We start from the raw sequence: 23,290 nt of genomic DNA on the forward strand, positions 1-23,290 counted from the left end.
CTCAGCTAATTTACATGTGTGTGCCCTCAGGGAATTCACTTAACCTCTCTGGCTTCCATTTGGACTAGATCACCTCTAAAGTCCCATTAATAAATGCTTGTCGACTTTTCTTCTAACTTTAAATCCATGGTTCTATGTGACACATATAAAAATGTGTAGTATTGGGCAGCTAGGTAGCGCAGTGGATAAAGTCCTGGCCCGGGATTCAGGAGGACCTGAGTTCAAATCCAGCCTCAGACACTTGACACTTACTAGCTGTGTGACCCTAGGCAAGTCACTTAACCCTCATTGCCCCGCAAAAAAAAAAAAAGTGTAGTATTGTTCAATAGAAACTAAACACAGGAATTCAGTGGTGTACAGAACGGCCACGTGAAAAACCGTCCTCTCCGTGCAAATTGGCGTTGGAACTTAAAGCCTCAGATGCAAGAGCACTAAATGACGCAGGGTCCCATAAGGCTGTAATAGATGTGGAACTGGTTTCAAAACTAGCCCTCGATCCACTGTAGTACAGTTGGTCCACACCATGCCTCCTCTCCTACTTCTCATGCCATCATTATTGTTCCAGAAGAGCTATAATTGTACTGTCCCTGCCCTCAAGGAGGTTAGTTAAGCAAACAAGACATGCCCACGTAAGACAGTAAATAATTGCCCAATAGTTAAGTAACAGTTCCATTCAACAGTACAGTAATACCTTTGTTAAACGAAAGAATTTTTAAAATTCAAGGACATGATGTTTGAAAGAATTCTAAAAGCCTTGTAAATGTCAGGATTAATTGACAAGTAACTTTTCTGGGAAAGATAGGAACTCCGAGGAATATATCCCAGAATGAGGATTCCTTCCCTTGGCCCTTTTTCCTCCATCCTTTCCTAATCGAGCGGACTGCATGTCTAAAGCTTGTCGTTCAAAAGGTGTCTCTGCTTCTCTTAGAACAGTCCCGCCCACTGATCTCTAGGATGCCAAGTGCTGCAGGCAGTCAGAGAAGCACCTCCCCCACCAGAATGTAAGTGGGCCACGCAAATCCTGGGAGTCTGACAGGTACCTAATAACCATGCTACAGTGCTTCTTCATTAGCTTCTCAACTACCAATCTATGCCAGAATTCCCCCCCCCCCCCGCCGACTCCCTCCACGCCCAGATCAATATTTTTAAATGAATCAGCGTTCCCAGATGATTTTTTTTTTAATGGAAGCATGCGAGATATCACAAAACACTGTTAATAGTTCTATTCGAGTTCTGAGAGAAGAGAGCTCATTATGGGCTAGTGTGTTCCGGAAAGGCATCATGGAAAAGGTGGGCATAGAAAAGCTATGCATTAAAAGGTGGGTAGAATTTGTTTAGCAATTGTAATGGGCATAATGAGGGGAATGGGCCACTTTTGGTGGAACAACTCGAGGTAGGGGGCATAATGAGTCAAAAAAAATGGAGAAAAGCCTGCTTCCCCCTCTTAGGAATCAGACTCCCTAGGACTAAATTCAAATCAAGTAAGTCTAGAGCAAAGACTCCTTGTGAGAAAGGGGTGCCCACTTGGCTGCAGGTCACATAATATGGGAGGCTGCTTTTTAGCAATGGGCCAAAGTACACGTCTCTCTATCCTCTTTTGACTCTGGAGATTGTCAGTTACACCCTGTTATAACAATTAGCTCATTTTTTAGTGTAAGTAATGACCCCTCAGGTCCACATGGGCTCCTCCTCTACTACTTCATGGAGTTTATATTAAATTAAAAATTAGGAGTGCAATCTGGTGGTTTTACCTCTAGTATGGCTTTTACTATATGTTGTATGGATCTAGATATTGCCTATAAATAAATTCATGGTATTTCAAGGTAGTGGGTTAGAAAGGTGTCATCAACCATGCTGCTTATATGACTAACTAGGTTTTGACTGCCAATGCTGTCCCCTTCTTAACCAATTTCATAAACGTAGCCATGCTTTAGGGATAGGGAGAGAAATAGAAAAAGGAGATTCTTCAATCAACCTCCACACTATTATGGTGTCAAGGAGGCCAGGAAAGAAAAGAGTTTCAAAGAGAATGAAGTCAACCATGTCAAATGCTGATGAGAGATCAAGAAAAATGAGAACTGAAAAGAGGTTAATGGATATGCAAATAAGATGTTACTGGTGCCTTCGAGAGAAGTTTGAGCAAAGTAGTAGGTACCTTAAACAGGAGTGTAAGAAAACTGTAGTGTATGTATTTATTAACTTTATATTTATGCAGTATATATGTGTGTGTGTGTGTGTGTGTGTGTGTGTGTGTGTGTGTGTGTGTGTACTTGTCTCCCCTATTAGAAGGAAAGTTCCTTTGAGAGTAGGGATTGTTTTATTCTTATTGATTCTATCATCTGGGTACACACTCACTGAGAGAGGGAGGGGGATGGGGAGGGGGAGGAGGGAGGGAAGCTCTATGCAGGTTTGAAACAAGAAAGAAAGCTGGTTTAGAAAGAGATTGGACATACTTAGGTGAGGACACGAAGAAGTTAAGTTTCAAAGGATTTTGGAGGAGATAGAATTCTGAGCACAGGTAGAGATAATAGCTAGTATTTACATATTTATATAGTGCTTTAAGGTTTGCAATTATCTCATTTGGTGCTTACAACAATGCTAGGAGGTAGGTATTATTATCATCCCCTTTTAACAAATGGGGAAATTTAAACTACATGGCTTGTCCAGGGTTATACAGCTAATAAATATCTGAATCAGGCTTTGGACATAGTTTCTGAAGAGGGTCAGCATTTCATTCACTGTATCATATAGCTGCCTATGTGTTAGGAATATTTTTTCTGAAATTCTTAAAATTCTTTGAATATAAATGGCGTCTTTTTTCCCCTCATGCACTTTTTCCTCTGATCACATATCTTTCTGAAAAGAAAAGAAAAAAGGCCACACTTATGGTCCAATTTTTCATCAATAGAATATGGCAACCAAGATGGCAGAATAGGGAAGGAACCCTCTGAATCTCTCCCACATTCCCCTCCAAACAACAAGAAAATTACATCAAAATTGATCTAGGTGGGGGCAGCTAGGTGGCACAGTGGATAGTGTACTGGCCCTGGATTCAGGGGGGCCTTAGTTCAAATCTGACTTCAGTCCCTTGACACTTACTAGCTATGTGACTCTGGGTAAGTCACTTAACCCCAATTGCCTCACCAAAAAAAAAATGGATCCAGGGCCAGCCTACTAGCCCAGCAGGAAAAGTCTGTCTTACCAAGATGGAAGAAGATCAAGGCCTAAGAGCATGTGAAAAAATAATTATTAAGAATGGATTTTGGGGGGCGACTAGGTGGCGCAGTGGATGGAGCACCGGCCCTGTATTCAGGAGTACCTGAGTTCAAATCCGGCCTCAGACACTTGACATTTACTAGCTGTGTGACCCTGGGCAAGTCACTTAACCCCCATTGCCCCGCAAAAAAAAAAAAGAATGGATTTTGGGGGAGACCCAGTGACCCCACCTTCACTCAGGAATTCTGGCTGGTTTCTCAGAGCTAGTCCCAAAGGTGCATTAGAGAGCAGACTAGAGACAATAGAAACCATGCAAAACCATGCAAACCAGCAACTCCCTAATCAAGTGAGCAGTCTGTATAGCACAAGGTCCCACCCCAGAGACATTGACCCCACTGCTAACCAGTAATGAAGACTGACCCTAGAGCTGGGCAGAAGTGAAACCCCTCAATCCCTAGGGCCTATGAATAGAGGTGCCTTGTTTTCTAGTAACCCAGCAGCAGGGTCCCACCTTTAGGGCAGATTAGCAATAAAATAACTCCTACAGGGCTAACTACTAGAAAGACTCTGTTACTATACCAACCCGGTAGACCAGCAGCTAAACCCCACACAAAGAGAGGTCCCATTCTCAGTACAAGCCAAAAGGGAAGCCTACCTTCCAGAGAAGCAGCAAAGACCTGAAGCCCAATAAAAAGCCACAAATAAAACCAGAGTCCCAGCAAAAAAAAAAAAAAAGCTTGGGACAGTGCAGGGGCAGAGCCCATCTCTCTCTCACACACACAAAACAACAATAACAAAAACAAACAAAATAAAGAATTATCAATACTAAATGTGTATGCGCCAAGTGGTATAGCATCCAAATTCTTAGAGGAGAAGTTAAATGAGTTACAAAAGGAAATAGACAGTAATACTATACTAGTGGGGGATCTGAATCTTCCCATCTCAGAATTAGACAAATCTAGCCACAAAATAAATAAGAAAGAAGTTAAAGAGGTGAATAAAATGTCAGAAAAGTTAGACATGATAGATGTCTGGAGAAAATTGAATGGGGATAGAAAGGAATATACCTTTTTCCCACCAGTACATGGCACATATTCAAAAATTGACTATGTATTAGGACACAAAAACCTCATAGCCAAATGTACATAGGCAAAAATAGTAAATACATCCTTCTCAGATCATGATGCAATAAAATTTACATATAATAAAGAGCTATGGAAAGGTAGACTGAAAATTAATTGGAAAATAAATAATTTCATTCTAAAGAATGAGTGGGTCAAACAACAAATCATAGAAACAATCAATAACTTTATCCAAGAGAATGACAATAATGAGACAACATGCCAAAATCTATGGGATGCAGCCAAAGCAGTATTTAGGGGAAATTTTATATCTCTAGCTGCTTACATCAATAAAAAAAAGAGAAAGAGGAGATAAATGAATTGGGCATGAAAATTAAAAAGCTAGAAAAAGAACAAATTAAAAATCCCCAATTAAATACTAAATTAGAAATCCTAAAAATTAAAGAAAAACTTAGGGCAGCTAGGTGGCGCAGTGGATAGAGCACCGGCCCTGGAGTCAGGAGTACCTGAGTTCAAATCCGGCCTCAGACACTTAACACTTACTAGCTGTGTGACCCTGGGCAAGTCACTTAACCCCAATTGCCTCACTAAAAAAAAAAAAAGAGAGAGAAACTTAATCAGATTTAATCAATAAAAGTAAGAGCTGGTTTTATGGAAAAAAACAATAAAATTTAAATAAAATTTTAAAAATTTAAAAGCCATTGGTTAATTTAATTCAAAAAAAAAAAGAAAGAAGAAAACCAAATTACCAGTATCAATAATGAAAGGGAAAAAAATAATGAAAGGAGTGATTTTACCACCAATGAAGTGGAAATTAAAACAATAATTAAGAACTATTTTGCCTAACTGTATGCCAATAAATTTGACAATCTAAATGAAATGGAGAAATATTTACAAAAATAAGAAGTGCACAAGCTAACTGAAGAGGAAATAAAATCATTAAATAAGTCCATATTCAAAAAGCAATTCCCTAAGAAAAATTCCCTAAGAAAAAATCTCCAGGACCAGATGGGTTTACAAGTGAATTCTACCAAACATTTAAAGAACAATTCATTCCAATAATATATAAATAAAACGAAAATAGGTGAGAAGGAGTTCTACCAAATTCGTTTTATGACACAAATATGGTGGAGCAAAAACAGAGAAAGAAAATTATAGACCAATTTCCCTAATGAATATTGATGCAAAAATCTTAAGATATTAGCAAGAAGATTACAGCAGTTGATCATCAGGATAATATACTATGACCAGTTGGGATTTATACCAGGAATGCAAGGCTAGTTCAACATTAGGAAAACTGTTAACATAATCAACCACATCAATAAGAAAACTAACCAAAATCATATGATTATCTCAATAGATCAGAGAAAGCTTTTGACAAAGTACAACACCCATTCTTAATAAAATCACTGGAGAGTTTAGGAATAGGTGGTGCTTTCCTTAAAATAATAAGCAGTCTCTACCTAAAACCATCAGCAAGCATTATATATAATGGAGATAAGTTAGAGGCCTTCCCAATAAGATCAGGGGTGAAACAGATCCCTGTCCGTTATCACCTCTATTGTACTAGAAATGATATGTTAGTATACTAAGAGAATCCTAGAGAATCAACTCAAAAATTACTTGAAACAATTAACAACTTTAGCAAAGTAGCAGGATATAAAATAAAATCCACATAAATTATCAGCATTTCTATATATGACCAACAAAGTCCAGCAGCAAGAGATAGAAAGAGAAATTCCATTTAAAACAACAGTAGACAATATAAAATATTTGGGAGTCTACTTGCCAAGACAAACCCAGGAACTCTATGAACACAATAACAAAACACTTTTCACACAAATCAAATCAGATTTAAATAATTGGAAAAAAATATCAAGTGCTCATGGATAGGCCGAGCTAATATAATAAAAATGACAATACCACCTAAATTAATTTACTTATTCAGTGCCTTACCAATAAGACTACCTAAAATTGTTTTATAGAGCTAGAAAAAATAATAACAAAATTTATCTGGAAAAACAAAAGATCAAGAATATCAAGGGAAATCATGAAAAAAAAAAAATGCACAGGAAGGTGGGTTAGCTGTACCAAATCTGAAGCTCTACTAATAAAGCAGCAGTCATCAAAATTATTTGGTACTGGCTAAGAAATAGAGTGGAGGATCAATGGAATAGGCTAGGCACAGGAGACACAGTAGTAAATTACTTTAGTAATGTAATGTTTGATAAACCCAAAGACTCCAGCTTCTGGGATAGGAATTCAGTATTTGACAAAAATTGCTGGGAAAACTGGAAGATAGTATGGCAGAAATTAGGCATAGACCAACATCTGACACCTTATACTAAAATAAGATCAAAATGGGTACATGATTTAGATATGAGGTGATACCATAGGTAAATTGGGAGAGGAAGAAATAGTTTACCTTTCAAATCTTTGGAAAGGAGAACAGTTTATGACCAAACAAGAGATAGAGAATATTATTAAATGCAAAGTGGATGATTTTGATTACATTAAATTAAAAAGGTTTTGTACAAACAGAAGCAATGTATCCAAAATTAGAAGGGAGGCACAAAGCTGGGAAACAATTTTTATTGCCAGTACTTCTGATAAAGGCCTCATTTCTAAAATATATCATGAACTAAATCAAACTTATAAGAATCCAAGTCATTCCCCAATTATGAAATGGTCAAAGGATATGGACAGGCAGTTTTCTGATTAAGAAATCAAAGCAATCTATTGCCATATGAAAAAAAATTCTCTAAATCTAAATCTATTAGCTAATATGACAAAAAAGGAAAATAATAAATGTTGGAGAAGCTGTGGAAAAATTGGAACACTAATGCATTGTTGGTGGATCTGTGCACTGATTCAACCATTCTGAAGAGCAATTTGGAATTATGCCCAAAGGTCTATAAAGCTGTGCATGCCCTTTGACCCAGCAATACTACTTTGGGTTTTTTTTCTCAAAGAGATCATAAAAAAGGGGAAAGGACCCACATATACAAAGATATTTATAGCTGCTCTTTATGTGGTGGAAAGGAATTGGAAATTGAGGGGCTGCCCATCAATTAGGGAATGGCTAAACAAATTGTGGTATATGAATGTAATGGAATTCTATTGTGCTGTGAGAAATAATGAGCAGGAGTTCAAAGAAACGTGAAAGGACTTGTATGAACTGGTGATGAGAGAGATGAGCAGAGCCAGGAGAACATTGTACACAGTATCATCAACAATATCTGTTGATTAACTGTGATAGACTTGGTTCTTCTCACCAATACAATGGTACAAGTAAGTTCCAAAGGACTCATAAAAAAAAAAACAACTGTGGAATATGGATGCTGATTTTACCGTACTATTTCTTTTGTTTTTGATGCTGTTGTTTTTATTTTTTGAGGTTTTTCCTTTTTGCTCTGATTCTTCTCTTATAACATGACTAATGCAGAAATATGTTTAATATTATTGTACATATATAACCTATATCAGATTATCTGCTGTCTTGAGGAGGGGGGAAGTAGGATGGGGAGGGAAAAATTTGAAATTAGAAATCTTATAAAAACAAATGTTGAAAATTATCTCTACATGTAACTGGAAAATAATAAAATACTTTTATAATTAAAAAAATAATTGACAATGGAAAGAGATGTCAAAAATTAATTGGAAATTAAATAAACTAATCCTAAAAACAAACAAATATGTGGGTCAAAGAAACAATTGATAATTTCATGAAAGAAAATGACAACAATGAGACTACATAACAAAATTTATGGGATGCAACAAAAACAGTATTTAGGGGAAATTTTATACCCTTAATTGCTTGCATCAGTAAAATAGGGGAAAATAAATTAAAGAATTGGTCATGCAACTAATACAATTAGAAAAAAAGAACAAATTAATTTCAAATTAAAGACAAAATTGCAAAGCTGAAAATCTAAAGACAGACCAATAAAAGTGAAAGTAAGAAATCCATTGAACTAATAAATAAAACTAAAAGCTGGTTTTATGGGGAATAAATAAATAAAATAGATAATCAACTGGTTAATTTGATTCAAGAAACAAAAGAAGAAACCAAATTATTGGTATCATAAATGAAAGGGGTAAATTCTCCACTAATGAAGAGAAAATTTAATTAATTGATAGGACCTATTTTTCCTGGTATATACTAACTGTGTAATTTAAGATTCTAAATGTGGATTCTAATGTGTTCCCCCAGTTTGGGGGAAACTGACTAAAAATGACTGATAAAACCAGTTTAGGTTTTTAAGGGTTTATTGGAAAATAGAAAGAAAAAGATTGAGAACAGAATTCTAACAGCCTGGCATTCCTATCTTTCCTCAAATTTCCTGTGAAGTCCTCTGCCGCCACCACCATCAAGTCCGGAAGCCAAAAAGGCCAGCGCTCTCTGCGCAGGCTCCCTTTCCTCCTTCCTGTCTCCTCCCAGACCATAGGAGGCTCCTCCAGTTGATTGGCTGGTAGACTTGATAGACAGCACCCATGAGCAAACGTCATTTCCTGACGCCAAGGAAAAGCCACAATGCCTCTGAGGCATTTTCCTCATGGTGGAGCTCTCCACAGCAAGTCTCCAGTAGGTGGCATCATTCCAATCATTACAGTCCCCCCTTTTGTTCCTCAAGAAACAAAATGTTTCCTTGACGGAACAGTAAAAAGAATATAATAACTAATGCTAACTAATAATATGTGAACAACAATATAGAAAAGGAAGAGAGGAAAGTTTTGTCCAGAGGGGCGATTTTTTTTTTCCTCATGAACCGACGCTTTGACATTAGTCTTGCAAAGGGAGGGCCTCTGCATAGGGTACATGTTACAGATGATGTATATTATAACAGAAAGGAGATAGTAAAAACTAACAAAGCAAAACAGTTCATATAAAGTCTCTGAGTTCTCTTGTCTTCTTGAAGTGGTAAGATGTCATCAGGAGGAAACTGGATTCTGGTCTGGAAAACTGGATTCTGGACTCTGGTCTGGATTCTGGATTCTGGACTCTGGTCTGGAAAGCTGGATTCTCTTCTTTAACTGTTTGAATTGCTGTATTTTTACTAAACCTTAGCATAGCATTGTCAATGATCAAATTAGTAAATTCCATTACATTCCCTTCTTTATATCCTTAGACTTCCAATAGAGGGTTGAGGTAGTTTTGCAATCAGTAACACTTTTTACCACCATGTGTCTGGATCAAAGCCAAATTTAGTATGTGTTCATGACACCTGAAAATGTTATGGAAAGGTTATCATACCATATCTTATGGTTCCGAGACAGCCAGTGATTGTGCTAGGCCACAGGTGAGTTCAACAGAGTGAGATAAAAAGATAAATAAGTTCAGTTGAATTAGGTTAAATTAGGAGGGAGAGAGGATGAATACTGGACTGTGCCTAGTAATTGTACTCTACATAGTCACCATCATAAGCAAACCATGGACTTACGTATACCTGTCTCTCCTTTTGTTGCACATATATTCTCTCCAGGGCCTGCATCAGAGTTCACAACAAGTTAGTCTCTGAAATGATAAGTTTCCATATTTCTGAAATCTCATTAATTTTACCAAAGACGGTATGATGGTAAAAATGCGTGCTATGCTGCATAACTGAGAATATATTAGTGATATTTACAATAATTCCAAACCATACCCAGAGTATAATGACATATAAATAATAAACGAATGTAAATAGCTGATTATATTAGGCATTATTACATAATCTTCTTTTAGCAAGTAAACCACATCATCTTATACATGAATTCTCTAGTATAACAGTAGCAGATACTTAAAGTGGTGATTAATTTTTCAAAAAGAAATAAGATTTCAATATTCAATGTTTTCAGTGAGGTATCAAGCAATAGGGTTCAATAACCCTTTCTGGTCTTTTTTAGTTAAACAGAACAACATAAAAGAGAAAGGAGAAAAGAAAAAAAAACTCATTAGAACTCATGGTTCTCTAAAAAAGAAAGAGTAAAAAAAAAAAAATTCTGGTAGCTTCTGAGGCCCGATGGCCTCACCGACAGCATATACTTAAAATGTCTCTGAATAATCACTTAGTTTACAAAATTTAGTTTTAAAGAAAAGCAAAAGAAACAAAAGTCAAAAAAAAACAAACAAAGCAAAACCAAAAACCAAAAATAAAAAGCAAAAGATTTGCTAAGCACCCTTTTGTGCTCGTAAAGAACTTAAAGGTGTGGTGAATTCCAGGTTTTTTTAGTGCCTTTCAAAAGTCAAAACAAAACAAAAACAAAAACAAAAAGGATTTAAAAAAAATAGGTATAGGGTAGGGAAAGGGTGGGAGAAATTGAGGTGGGCCAGAAAACTAGGTCATGTGCTTCAGTGCTTTTGCCTGTGGAAGGAAATGCTTGTTAAATTTTAAGGTATTTAAGCTGCTAGAGTTTGGGGTATGCCACATTGTTTTAACTGGTTCCCCAATTCTCTGCAAGCCAAAGTGGCAGGGGTTTCTGAATTGTCATTGATCTTTCTAATGCTGTCATAATGTTCTTTATGGTAGAAAATGTGGAGTTCTCTAGCATCAGTTTTGTCTGTGCCACTGATTTTCAATAAAGGCTGATTTAATTGATGAACCACAACATTCAGCTGATGCTGCTTAGCAAATGCTACAATTGTATCATTTCCTCCCCACTTTCCAAATTTCTTTAATTCATCAACATATTCTTCAAAAGGGGAGTCATTTACTCTAAAAGACTCAAACTCTTGTCTATGGTTAATCATATAAGAAGCAGCTTCTTGTCTATGTCTGAGATGATTTCTACAATGACCTTCTAGCTGGTCTGCTAAAGCCCTAAAAAGGCAATTTCCGTCTCCTGATACTTTACGAAGACTGAGTCCCAAAGCATTTAACTGATCAGTGAGATTATCAAATGGGAACTGCCTATTTCCTCTGAACTCTCTTTGCTCTTTAACAGTTGCTATCGTTAGGGTTTTTAGCTTTTTAGCGTCTACCTCAGGTCTATCTGAAATCTCTTCACCTATGAATGGTGCAGGCTTTACATGAGAGCAATGAATCCATGAGTCTTTTTCACCAATTTTAATGGCAGTAGGAGTTGTCAATAATACCTGAAAAGGTCCTTCCCAGGCAGGTTGGGTTCCACTGGTTCTCTGAAAATTCTTTACATATATTTTATCTCCTGGGTTGAAGTTATGCAATGAAAAGTCTAATGGGCCTGCCTGGACCACAGCTCCTGCCTCATGGAGTTCACGTAGCCTGGTCTGTAATTCCTGTATATAGGAGGCAACAGAAGTATCACCTCCCACCAATGATGTATAAACTGGGGAAAAAGTTTTAGCTTGGATAGGAGGGTGACCAAAAAGCATTTCATAAGGAGATATATGAAGTTCTCCCCTTGGTCTACTTCGTAGATAGAATAATGCCAATGGTAGAACATCAGGCCATTTCAAATGGGTTTCAGTACATAATTTGCCAATCATGCTCTTAAGCTCTTTATTCATACGTTCAACTTGGCCTGAACTTTGTGGATGGTAGGGCGTGTGGAATTTTGGAGTCACTCCCAAGAAAGAGTAGATTTGGGATAAAATCGAATCAGTGAAATGTGTGCCTTTGTCAGAATCGATGCGGGCTGGTGGGCCAAAACGAGGTACTATCTCTTTAAGAAGAATTTTGGCAACAAAGGCAGCTGTGGCTCGGGGGCTGGGAAAGGCCTCCACCCACCAAATGAGCTGATCAACTATAACAAGGCAAAATTTATAATGTCCTGCTTTTGGCATAGTAATATAATCAATTTGTAAGTGCTCAAAAGGTGTATATGCTAGGGGACGCCCTCCATAAGCTTTGGCCTTAAAAGCATACTGATTATAAGATTGACATGTGGAACAGCCCAAGCAGATTCGAGATGCTGTATTAGTCACACCTGGTGCTATCCAGGTTCTCTTAATAGAGTCTACAATGCCTTGTGTACCAAAATGGCCTTTTCTGTGAATAGAGAGGCATACCTGGTGGTAGAATTTCCAGGGAAGAAATGGCTTACCTTCCAGAGACACCCAGATGCCATTGATCTGTTTCGCCTTAAATTTCTTTTTCCACTTTTCTACTTCAGAATCGTCATAGGTTAGGTTGGAAGGAATATCCTCAGAAGATGAAAGGTTAAATACATGTTCAGGAGCTTCTAATGCAGCAAGCTTGGCTGCAGAATCAGCTTGTGCATTTCCCTTTGAAACAGGATCACTATTCCCTGTGTGGGCAGGGAAATGTACAATGGCTAGGGAAGAAGGCAGTTTCAGGGCATCTAAGAGGTCCTTGATAAGGTCCCCATTGGCAATAGCCTTGCCCGAGGATGTTAGAAAGCCTCGTTGATGCCAAATCATACCAATAAAGTGGCATATGCCAAAGCCATATTTCAAGTCAGTAAAAATAGTGGCACTCTTACCTTTGGCTACATTACAGGCCTGTGTAAGAGCCACAAGTTCAGCAGCCTGTGCACTAAAATGGGAAGGCAGAGAAGCTGCCCAGAGGGTGTCATAATCAGAAACTACAGCAGCTCCAGTAAAACGGGTTCCCTCTCTCATAAATGAGGAACCATCTGTATAGAGGACAAGATCAGGATTTTCTAAAGGTGTATCAAAAAGATCATCATGGGGTTTTTCAGCCATATCAACTAAAGAAGCACAGTCATGCAACAGTTCCCCCGAGAATGGTAAGTTAGGGAGTAGTGTTGCTGGATTGAGAACTGTGCAGCGTTTTAAAGTGATATTCTCATTACCTAACAGGGTTATTTCATACTTAGCCAGCCTTTGATCTGAAAAGGCTTGTGTCCTGTGACGTAGTAAGAGAGCCTCCACTTCGTGAGGGCATTGCACAGTTAGAAGGTTACCTAGGACCAAATCAGAGGCTTTTTCTACCAAAAGGGCTGTGGCCGCCACTGCTCTAAGGCAAGGTGGCGCTCCAGCTGCTACAGGGTCCAGCTGAATTGAATAGTAGGCTATAGGGCGTTGGTTAGGCCCCAGTGACTGAGTCAGGACTCCAGAAGCCACCCCCCTTTGTTCATTCACAAAGAGAGTGAAAGGCTTACTATAATCTGGTAGTCCTAGGGCAGGTGCTGATAACAAGGCCCATTTTAATTCTTTTATGGCTGAGAGATGCAGGGGATCCAACTGTAAAATGTCTGGAACAGAACTTTTTGTAAGAGCTATGAGAGGTTTAGTAATTTCACCAAAAGAGGGTATCCATTGTCTACAGTACCCAACTGCTCCCAGAATGGCTCTTAATTGCTTCTTAGTAGAGGGGGCAGAAAGTTGTTGAATGGCGTGGACTCTCTTAGAAGAGACAGAGCGAGTTCCAGCAGCCAAAATGAATCCTAAATATTCTACCTGGGGCAAACACCATTGTACCTTTGTCTTGGAAACCTTGTGTCCTCTCTTGTGCAGCTCCAGCAGTAAGTGACGGCTATCTTCCTGACAAATTTCAGCATTAGGAGAGGCCAAAAGTAAGTCATCTACATATTGTACTAGTGTGGAGCCTTTAAAGGTAATAGAGGCCAGATCCTGCTGTAAAATTTGGGAAAATAATGTAGGACTGTCTACAAATCCCTGTGGGAGTCTAGTCCAGGTCCACTGTCTATTTTTCCAGGTAAAAGCAAATAAATATTGGAAGTCCTCATGTACTGGTATGGAGAAAAAGGCAGAGCAGAGGTCTACCACTGTGAAACATGTAGATTCATAGGGAATGGAAGAAAGTATGGTAGAAGGGGAAGCCACTATAGCATGTCTAGGGATAACATAATTATTAATTGCTCTAAGATCTTGCACAAAACGATAAACAGGTTTACCATCTGGCCCAGGCTTGGGTTTTTTAACTGGCAAAATGGGAGAATTACATGGAGAGTGATGACATGGAATAATAATACCCTGGCTTTTCAAAGCCTCAATTATAGGGGTGATCCCTTCTATTGCTTCCCTAGACAATGGATACTGTGGAATGGAGGGGGGTGGTCCCCCCTTAACTTTAAAGGTAACAGGCATGGCAGACTTAAGGAGCCCCACCTCATTAGGGGATGAGGCCCATAAAGACTCAGGAATGCCAGAGGGGATTTTGGATACCTCCCCTGCTGTTCCTTGAGCTTCTGTAAGTAAAATTGGTAATAAATGAACAGTATCCTCTGGCAATTGTAGGGAGACAGCCCCATCTGGAGCACAAGATATGGTTGCTCTAAGCTTGCAAAGGAGATCACGACCTAATAAATTTACAGGGGCATCAGGCATGAGTAAGAACGAATGTTCCACTGTTAAGGGCCCCATAGATACCATGCGAGGATTCAATTTTGCCACTCTCTGGCTCTTTCCTGAGACTCCCACTACATTCAAAAATCCTACAGGTCTACACCCAGCATCTGGTTTGCTTATTAATACTGATTTAGAAGCTCCTGTGTCTAGTAAACAGTCATAATACGTGTCCCCTACTTTGAGGGTCACATGAGGTTCATTACTCTGGGGAGGTGAATGAACTGGCACAAGTGCATTCAAAAAATCCAGATCTGGGAATATGTTGCTTTCATTATCTTTGTTCCATTCCTCCCCTTCCTCTTGTCAATCCTGTGCCCCCCTTTGAGGGAGTCCATGGTTACCCTGATTCTGGTTCTGTCCTTCTGTTCCTCCCTGATAGGGTCTACGGTTATTCTGATACTGTCTCTTTGTATCCCCCTGAAAAGATTTATATCCATTTTGATTCTGCCTGTAATAAGGGTTATAATTACTCTGGTTGTTTCCTTTCTGATAAAAGTTTCCAAAATTATTTCGATTTCCCCCAAAGAATTCCTCAAGGCTCTCAGTCATTGTCCTCTTAAGGTCTTGTTTTCTAGTTCTACATTCCCTCAAGAAGTGTCCTTGTTTTTTGCAGTACTCACAAAATTTAGGGGGTTGATAACGATTTTCAATTTTCCAGTTTCTCTGCCCTGTTGTTTCCTGTACTGGAGCTAAAACGTCCTGTCTGTTCCTTTCTTCTCTCTCATTTCCTTCGTAAATATATGTTGCTATTTCTTTAAGTCTGTCAGGACTCAAACTATTCCACCCAGGACATTGCTTTTTAAAATATTTCCGAATTTCTGGTAATGACTGGTTTACAAAATGAGAGCAGATAATATGGGCGTCTCTACTGTCTAATGGGTCTAGTCTAGCATATTGCCTGGCATACTTACACAGCCTGTCATAAAATCTATTAGGTCTCTCATCAGGTCCCTGAACTATATCTATAAATTTTTGCCAGTTATCAGTCTTTCTAATACAGGATTCCATTGCCTTCAGCAAAGTTTCCCTTGCATCTTTCAACATATCAAAATGCTCAGGGTTATTGGGGTCCCAGTCAGGGTCTTGAATAGGCCACCCAATATCAACCTTTCCCGTGGCTTCCAGGCTGTTTGCTGCAGCTACTATATCTGCTCTTTCTCCTGGTGACAATATTATTTCCATAAGGTCAGTAACATCATTCCAAGTGGGCTGATATGCTCTAAAAATTGCTCTAAACTGCCTGATAACTGCTGTGGGATCTTCATCAAATTTAGGAGTGCTTTGTCCCCATAAAGCCAAATCCTTGGGTGTAAAAGGTGTGTATTGTCTGAGCTTACGTATAGTACCTTTTTGACCATGGGCGAGGATCTCTTGAAGGGGAAAAATTTTTACTTTTTCTGTCTCCTCTACAGGGGAATCATTTCTTTCTTTCTTTATTTGTTTGTTTGGCATGGAGGAAGTAGAGGGTGAGGGAATAAGAGTTGGGTTATTTGGAATTTCAGTCTGAATGGCCTTGGATTTAGTTGTACTATTGGGCGTTTCGGTTTGGCAGGCCATGTCTGTCTGCCAGTCTATCGTTTCAGTTTGGGTGGCAGACTCAGATGTAAACTGGGGCCTGGATTTTCCTCGTTTTATATTTTTAGTATGATAATTTTCACTTGCTCTGGCCCAGATTTTCCAATAACATAAATGTTCAGGTAGACATCTACTTAGGGTTCTTTGCAAATGCCTCAGTGTTTGGGGATCAAATGACCCATATTTGGGCCATTCTTCCTGTAATTCCTCATGCCACATAAAACACAGTCTGATAAGCTCTCCTCTGGTCATGGTTGTATTTAGTCTAAGTTTTCCCTCATTCCAATCCATAAGTAGCTTTCCTAATGGGGAATCCCAGGGAATCATCTTTATTCTAACATTATCTAGGGCATGCCAAATTTTCCATACCACACCACAAAGCCCTACAAAACCACAAAGAGTAATAAAAATATATTCAAATTCAAGCTGGCCAACATCTTTGATTAGTGAAGGTAAAGCTAGAAAAGGGGTACTTAGGATGTTTAAAAGATCCATTTGAAATTTAAAATAGCCTATACTTGGTAGTTCTTTCCAATTTAAGGGGACAAGGGAGGGGAAATCTTACCCAATCAGAAGATCAGAAGATGAACGTTCGGTTTATCCCTTCGTGGTCACCAAACTGTGTAATTTAAGATTCTAAATGTGGATTCTAATGTGTTCCCCCAGTTTGGGGGAAACTGACTAAAAATGACTGATAAAACCAGTTTAGGTTTTTAAGGGTTTATTGGAAAATAGAAAGAAAAAGATTGAGAACAGAATTCTAACAGCCTGGCATTCCTATCTTTCCTCAAATTTCCTGTGAAGTCCTCTGCCGCCACCACCATCAAGTCCGGAAGCCAAAAAGGCCAGCGCTCTCTGCGCAGGCTCCCTTTCCTCCTTCCTGTCTCCTCCCAGACCATAGGAGGCTCCTCCAGTTGATTGGCTGGTAGACTTGATAGACAGCACCCATGAGCAAACGTCATTTCCTGACGCCAAGGAAAAGCCACAATGCCTCTGAGGCATTTTCCTCATGGTGGAGCTCTCCACAGCAAGTCTCCAGTAGGTGGCGTCATTCCAATCATTACATAATAAAATTTAAAATCTGAGTGATATAGAAGGATACCTACAAAAATAGAAATTACCCAAAGTAACATAATTGGGAATATAATATTCATGTAACTCAATATTAGATAAAGAAATTTAAAAGGCCAAAGAAAAATTTTTTTTCCAAAGGAAAAAAAAATTCCAGAATAAGATGGATTTACAAGTGAATTCTACAAAACTTTTAAAGAACATTTAAAGAATCTATATACTATATAACCTATTTGGAAACATAGGTGCAGAAGAAGTCCTACCAAATTCCTTCTATGACACAAATATGAAGAGACAAAACCGAAAAAGTCCCTAATGAATATTGAAGCAAACCATTTAAATAAAATACTAGCGGGGTGGCTAGGTGGCACAGTGGATAAAACACCGGCCCTGGATTCAGGAGTACCTGAGTTCAAATCCGGCCTCGGACACTTACTAGCTGTGTGACCCTGGGCAAGTCACTTAATCCCCATTGCCCCGCAAAAAATAAAATAAAATAAAATACTAGCAACGTGATTATAGTCATAAATCACAAGGATAATACACCATACACTATTACCAGGTGGTATTTATACCAGTAATGCAGGGAAGGTTCAATATTAGGATAACAATAAACATTGTGAGAAGGGGACACAGGATGAAGTAGGGTATTAGGAAGCAGGCTATGTTTTCCCACTAAACACATGATATTGCATAAAAAAGAGAAGTTTCTCAGGTGAAGGGATTTCACCGTGGGGAAAGGTCTTGATGAAGCTCAGCTGCACTGTCATCCCCGAGCCCCCCACCCCCAGCCTAGATGACTTTGTGTTATGAATGAGGGTGTTGTTTTTTTAAAAACCATCACTACCATAATCGAGGCCTTACCATATTGTCCAAATTCTTTGGAAGGACTATCCTCACCTCTTTCTTAAATATAAGGGGGGGGAGAGCTAGAGATCCAAGGAAGAGAAAGGTGATACCACATGGAAATAAGGTTCAAGATGTTACTAATCAAGGGTGTGTCGGGGCGGGAAGGGAAGGGAGAGGGAAAGGGGGGAGGGAGGGAGAGAGGGGGAGAGAAGAATTAGGTGACCTAAAGAGTGGGACCTCAGATGAGAGGTTTTAGCATTAAATGACTGAGGGTTGATAAGGGCATGATGGTTAGGATAAAACTCAGCTTCTCAGATTTTTCTCACTGTTCAAGATCTGTTCCATTCCCATTTCCAGATTTTGGAAAGATGAAGGGAGACAGAGAAGGGTGGCAGATAGGGAACCATTAAGGAAGGAGTAAAAGATACCACTGAGATTTTGATCATGAGTATAATGATGGGTTTGGGGGGGGGGCGCGGTGGGAGGTGGTGGTGGTGGTAAAGGGTTCCAAGGGGAAATCTTGAGGCAGCTTTGGGTTCCCCCAAAGAAGATAAGTTTAGTTTAATACACAATAAACTTGAGCCAATGGCACCCCCCCCCCACCATTATCGTCTGACTAAAAGCTTTATGAGTTTGATTTCTCCCCTTGCGCCCTTGGAATGGCTGTATTTTTGAAGATCTAGGAATCAACGCTAGGGGATCCATCTACTGAGACTTTGATAGAGGTCTAGTCAGAAGGCTTGGGAATCAGCTATAGAGCCAAGGGATCCTGTGTTTCCAGAGCTTTTAACACTCAGGGTGGTCTAACTCATGGCAGCTAGGCCAGGCTTATCTCAGGTGGATTTGGAAGCCGAGAAAAAATGGGCCTTGTCTGGGCCCATTCAGGTAAATGGAAAGAACAGAAAAGGACCACTTCAGCCAGGTTTAATGGCCTATTCTCAGTCATTTCAGGCAGATTTGGGGTCCCAGCCTAGGCCATTTCAGTCAGGTTTAGAGACTTGGGCTAGGCCACAAAAGGCAAACTTGAGGCCCTACCTAGAACACCAGGGACAAGCTCCAGGGTTATCTCTGATATATCTGGAGCAGATCCCAGAAAAAGCTCATTAGTCAGTGCTGAGCTAGTTATTGGAACCAAGTTTTCCTTTCCTTTAAGTACTTCAGCCTAAAGAATCAGTGGGGATAGTCCAGACTGGGTTCCACAGATGTGTGGAACAAGGAATGGGAGAGAGTCAAAGGGGCTCCCAAGCTACTTCTCCTCCCCAGGAGCCACCCTCAAATAATGAAAAGCAAAGAGTGTTCCTTTTCCCTCTGAAGGTTATGGAGATTCCAATCAAGATATCACAGGTCAAGCAATTTTTTAAAAGAAAGAAGGGTAAGAAAACCAAGCCTGGACCAGCAAAAAGAAAGACCAGAAGCAGTGTTGGCAGCTTCAGAGTTTGACAAAGGGGACCCAGACTGAAAGCCCACCTCCTGGGAGCCTTTGATGTTTAGCAACTGAGCAATTATTGTCAGGACAAGGTAGCCCCAACTCCGAAGGTGTGAAGGGGAGAAGCACAGCCCTTCCTGTTTACATTTCCTATATGAAGACCTTATGAACAAAGGTGCCACAGTGAACGTGATATTAAGCACAGACTGATAAAGGAGGGACAAATTTTATATGTGTGTGACCAGTTCTTGATGGGCAGTTGTCAGAAGGGCAGCAATAGCCCAGGCTACCACACCGTGCTCTCCTTCCACTGGCAGTCTCTACATAAAGAAGACAACTCCTGGCATAGCATCCCTCTGGGTTCTCAGCTGCACTTGGAAATGCTCTTTACTAATCCCAAGAAGACCATGGTGATCCTCTTCTATGGGTGAGTGCAATTTGAAGGATACCACTTCTAAAAAGGAGGGCACAAGTGAGGAAAGGTGGGAAGGGAGGTCCAGAACTTATCAGAGGAAAAGCTGCTGGATGATTGGAAGTGACTGGCAATGGAAACAGCAGTGGAAAAGGTACATAAAGTAGGGGAGAGTCAGGCAAGAGTTCAGATCCTGTCCTGGGCATTTGTTAACTGTGTGTCTTTGGGCAGTCACTTAACCTCTTATCTTTGGTTTCCCCATTTAGGAAATGGATATGATTATATCATTTAATTTCACAGAGTTGTGAAGATCAAATGAGATAATCTATTTAAAGTGTTTTGCACACCTTAAAACCCATCTGAATTTTAGGATTATTATCTATAGGCTTAATTTTGTCAGTGATTAGCTTTGTGACCTCAAGCAAGTGCTTTCTTTGGACCTTAGTTTCCTCATATGTTAAAAGAGGTAGGGATGGGGCAAAGATTCCTTAAGAGCCACTTTTGGGGGGGCGGGGCAATGAGGGTTAAGTGACTTGCCCAGGGTCACACAGCTAGTAAGTGTCAAGTGTATGAGGCCAAATTTGAACTCAAGTCCTTCTGAATCCAGGGTTGGTGCTTTATCCACTGCACCACCTAGCTGCCCCCAAGAGCCACTTTTAATATTCCATGATTCCAAACTTTTTCTATGAGTTCTGAGAAGGGAGTAATCATTATGTGTTGAAATGGACTGGAGGAAGGATTTGAAATTGGTCTTAAAGCCTTTCTATAGCTAAGTGGGGGGGGGGGCGGGAAACTCACTCTGGGAGAATGGAAGCAGAGGTCTGGCATTTAGACAGTTTGAAGTTTGTTCAAAGAGAAACCAGTTAAAGGATGAATAGGAGAGAGAGGCTAGAAAGTAGAGGAGCTACCATTTGTGGAGGAGCTGGAAGTAGCCACAGGGAAGTGGCACTAGGGAAATAATATTTTAGAAAAATCAAATTTCCAGATTTTGGAAAGATGAAGGGAGACAGAGAAGGGTGGCAGATAGGGAACCATTAAGGAAGGAGTAAAAGATACCACTGAGATTTTGATCATGAGTATAATGATGGGTTTTGGGGGGGGGCACGGTGGGAGGTGGTGGTGGTGGTAAAGGGTTCCAAGGGGAAATCTTGAGGCAGCTTTGGGTTCCCCCAAAGAAGATAAGTTTAGTTTAATACACAATAAACTTGAGCCAATGGCACATCCAATGAAGATATCCTCCAATGGGCCATTGGAGATTTGGAAAGAATATTTGAGAGAGACCCTGACATAAAAGATATCAGATCTAGCTACAGTAGAAATGATGGCAGTGATGCCAAATGATTTAGAGATGTCTAAAGCTGAGATTATAGAGAGGAAAGAACAGGGGGTCCACATTTGGAGAGTGAGAATTTATAGTCATTTCTCAGACAATGCATACCCACTTTTTCTCCCAATTTATTGCAAACACATGCACACACGTGTACACACTCTGTGATGACTATCTTGGGGCTTTCTCCCCCTCCCCTTGAGATATATAATAGGATTTCTAGAGAAAATTTTAATGAATTAAAAATATATCACGAACTTTAAACATCAAGAAACACATTCCGGCATATGAAGAACAAAAGGATGATATATAAAACAAAATAGTTTATAAAAGATTTGATTCAACAAACTTGTGTCCATTCTAAATTATTTTATTTTCTTTTGATTAGAAGTTTGAATAGAGAAAAAGAAAATAATAAAGAAAAAATTCTTTTTAATAATGAAGTCTTTTTAATTTTTAGGATTTCTATCACTTTCCACCAATTCACCAATTCATCTTACCCTTAATAGTCTCCTCTTATAGTAAATTACATTATAATCAAGGAAAACCAAATCGATACATTTCATTTATTTTTTGTTTGTTACATCTTATAGTACATTTACATCTTATATATTTACATCTTCCATTTATATAGTCCAACTTAACCATTCATCAGTCGATAAGTATATTGCCTTCTCTCCTCTGATGCTGTAACCATTCTAATATGGGGGTCTAATGTCTTCATGCCTCAGTTATTTCAATAGTCTGCTTATGGGTCAGCCTGCCACAGATCCTTCATCCATCCAAAGAATTTTTCCTAAAGCACAGGACCAACCAGGTCACCCCTCCATTCAGTAAAAAAAAAAAAAAAAAATGGCTTCTCTATCATCTTTAGCATCACTTTTTTATGGTTTTCTTTTGGCCGGCTTCTTTTATAACATGACTAATATGGAAACGTTTTACATGATTGCACATACATTATTAGATTCAGAATCTGTTTAGAGGATTGATTTAATGTTCTTTTTGAGGGAACTGAAGGAGAGCTCAGGCAGCTTGCTGTCTTCTCTCTGCCATCTTGGCTCTGCCCCCCTCCTCCTATAAACAGTGCTGACTTACTAACAACTATCAAAATTATCTACTCCTATTTTGTGGTCTTTCAGACCCAGCTTTATGGAGCAGGATGGGAAGGAAGAAGCTTGAGCTCAAACTCAATCCGCAAGGTAAGATACATGCCATTCACATGCCATTCGCCGTGTACGTGCATGTGCACTTCACCACTCGACTTCACCTGCCTTGTATAGTGCCCTATATAGTATAGAGGGATGGGAGAAAATGAGTCTGTCCTCCTGTAAATATTGCTGACTTACTACTCCTATTTTGTGGTCTTTCAGACCCAGCTCTGCAGAGCAGGATGGGAAGGAAGAAGCCTGAACTCATCACCAAATATACAGACCATTTATGTGCCATCACATGCTGCCACCACGTCATGCGCCACACATCACATGCAACACTCAAAAATCTCAAAAAAAGGAAAAAAAAGGTAGAAATACTATGGTTCAAGCTTCATTCAAAATCAAAAAATTATTTTCTGGATATGGAAAACATTTTCCATCATGAGTTCTTTGGAATTCTTTTGGATCATTGTATGGCTGAGAAGAGCTAAGTTTATCACAGTTGATCATCACACAATGTTGCTGTTACTGTATATAATGTTCAACTGGTTCTGCTCACTTCACTCAGCATCAATTAAGTCCTTCCAGGTTTTTCTAAAATCTGCCTGTTCATTATTTCTTACAGCACAATAGTATTCCATTACATTCATATACCACAACTTGTTCAGCCATTCCCTAACTGATGGGCATTCCCTCAATTTACAATTCTTTACCACCACAAAGAGAGCTGCTATAAATATTGTTTGTACATCTGGGTCCTTTTCCCTTTTGTATTATCTTGTTGGGTATAGGTCAAATGGTATGTATGGTCCCATAGCCCTTTGGGCATAGTTCCAAACTTATTTTTTCTTACTATTAAAAAAACTGTCTTTCTTCCTGCTATATGAAATACCTTTTTTTTTTCTCCTATGGTATCCTCCCTGTGG

The 23,290-nt window shown here is 39.3% G+C and overlaps 1 long non-coding RNA gene across 1 annotated transcript; it reads left to right on the forward strand.

Moving 5' to 3' along the window:
* The first annotated feature begins 1,199 nt into the window (after positions 1–1,199).
* LOC122742912 lies at positions 1,200–22,710 on the forward strand. The gene is made up of 3 exons (XR_006354961.1): positions 1,200–1,319; positions 22,353–22,412; positions 22,584–22,710. It is a non-coding gene; the product is annotated as an uncharacterized LOC122742912 (long non-coding RNA).
* The last annotated feature ends 580 nt before the right edge of the window (positions 22,711–23,290 follow it).

This window comes from Dromiciops gliroides, chromosome 1 (genome assembly GCF_019393635.1).
Source record: "Dromiciops gliroides isolate mDroGli1 chromosome 1, mDroGli1.pri, whole genome shotgun sequence".
NCBI classification, from domain to species: Eukaryota; Metazoa; Chordata; class Mammalia; order Microbiotheria; family Microbiotheriidae; genus Dromiciops; species Dromiciops gliroides.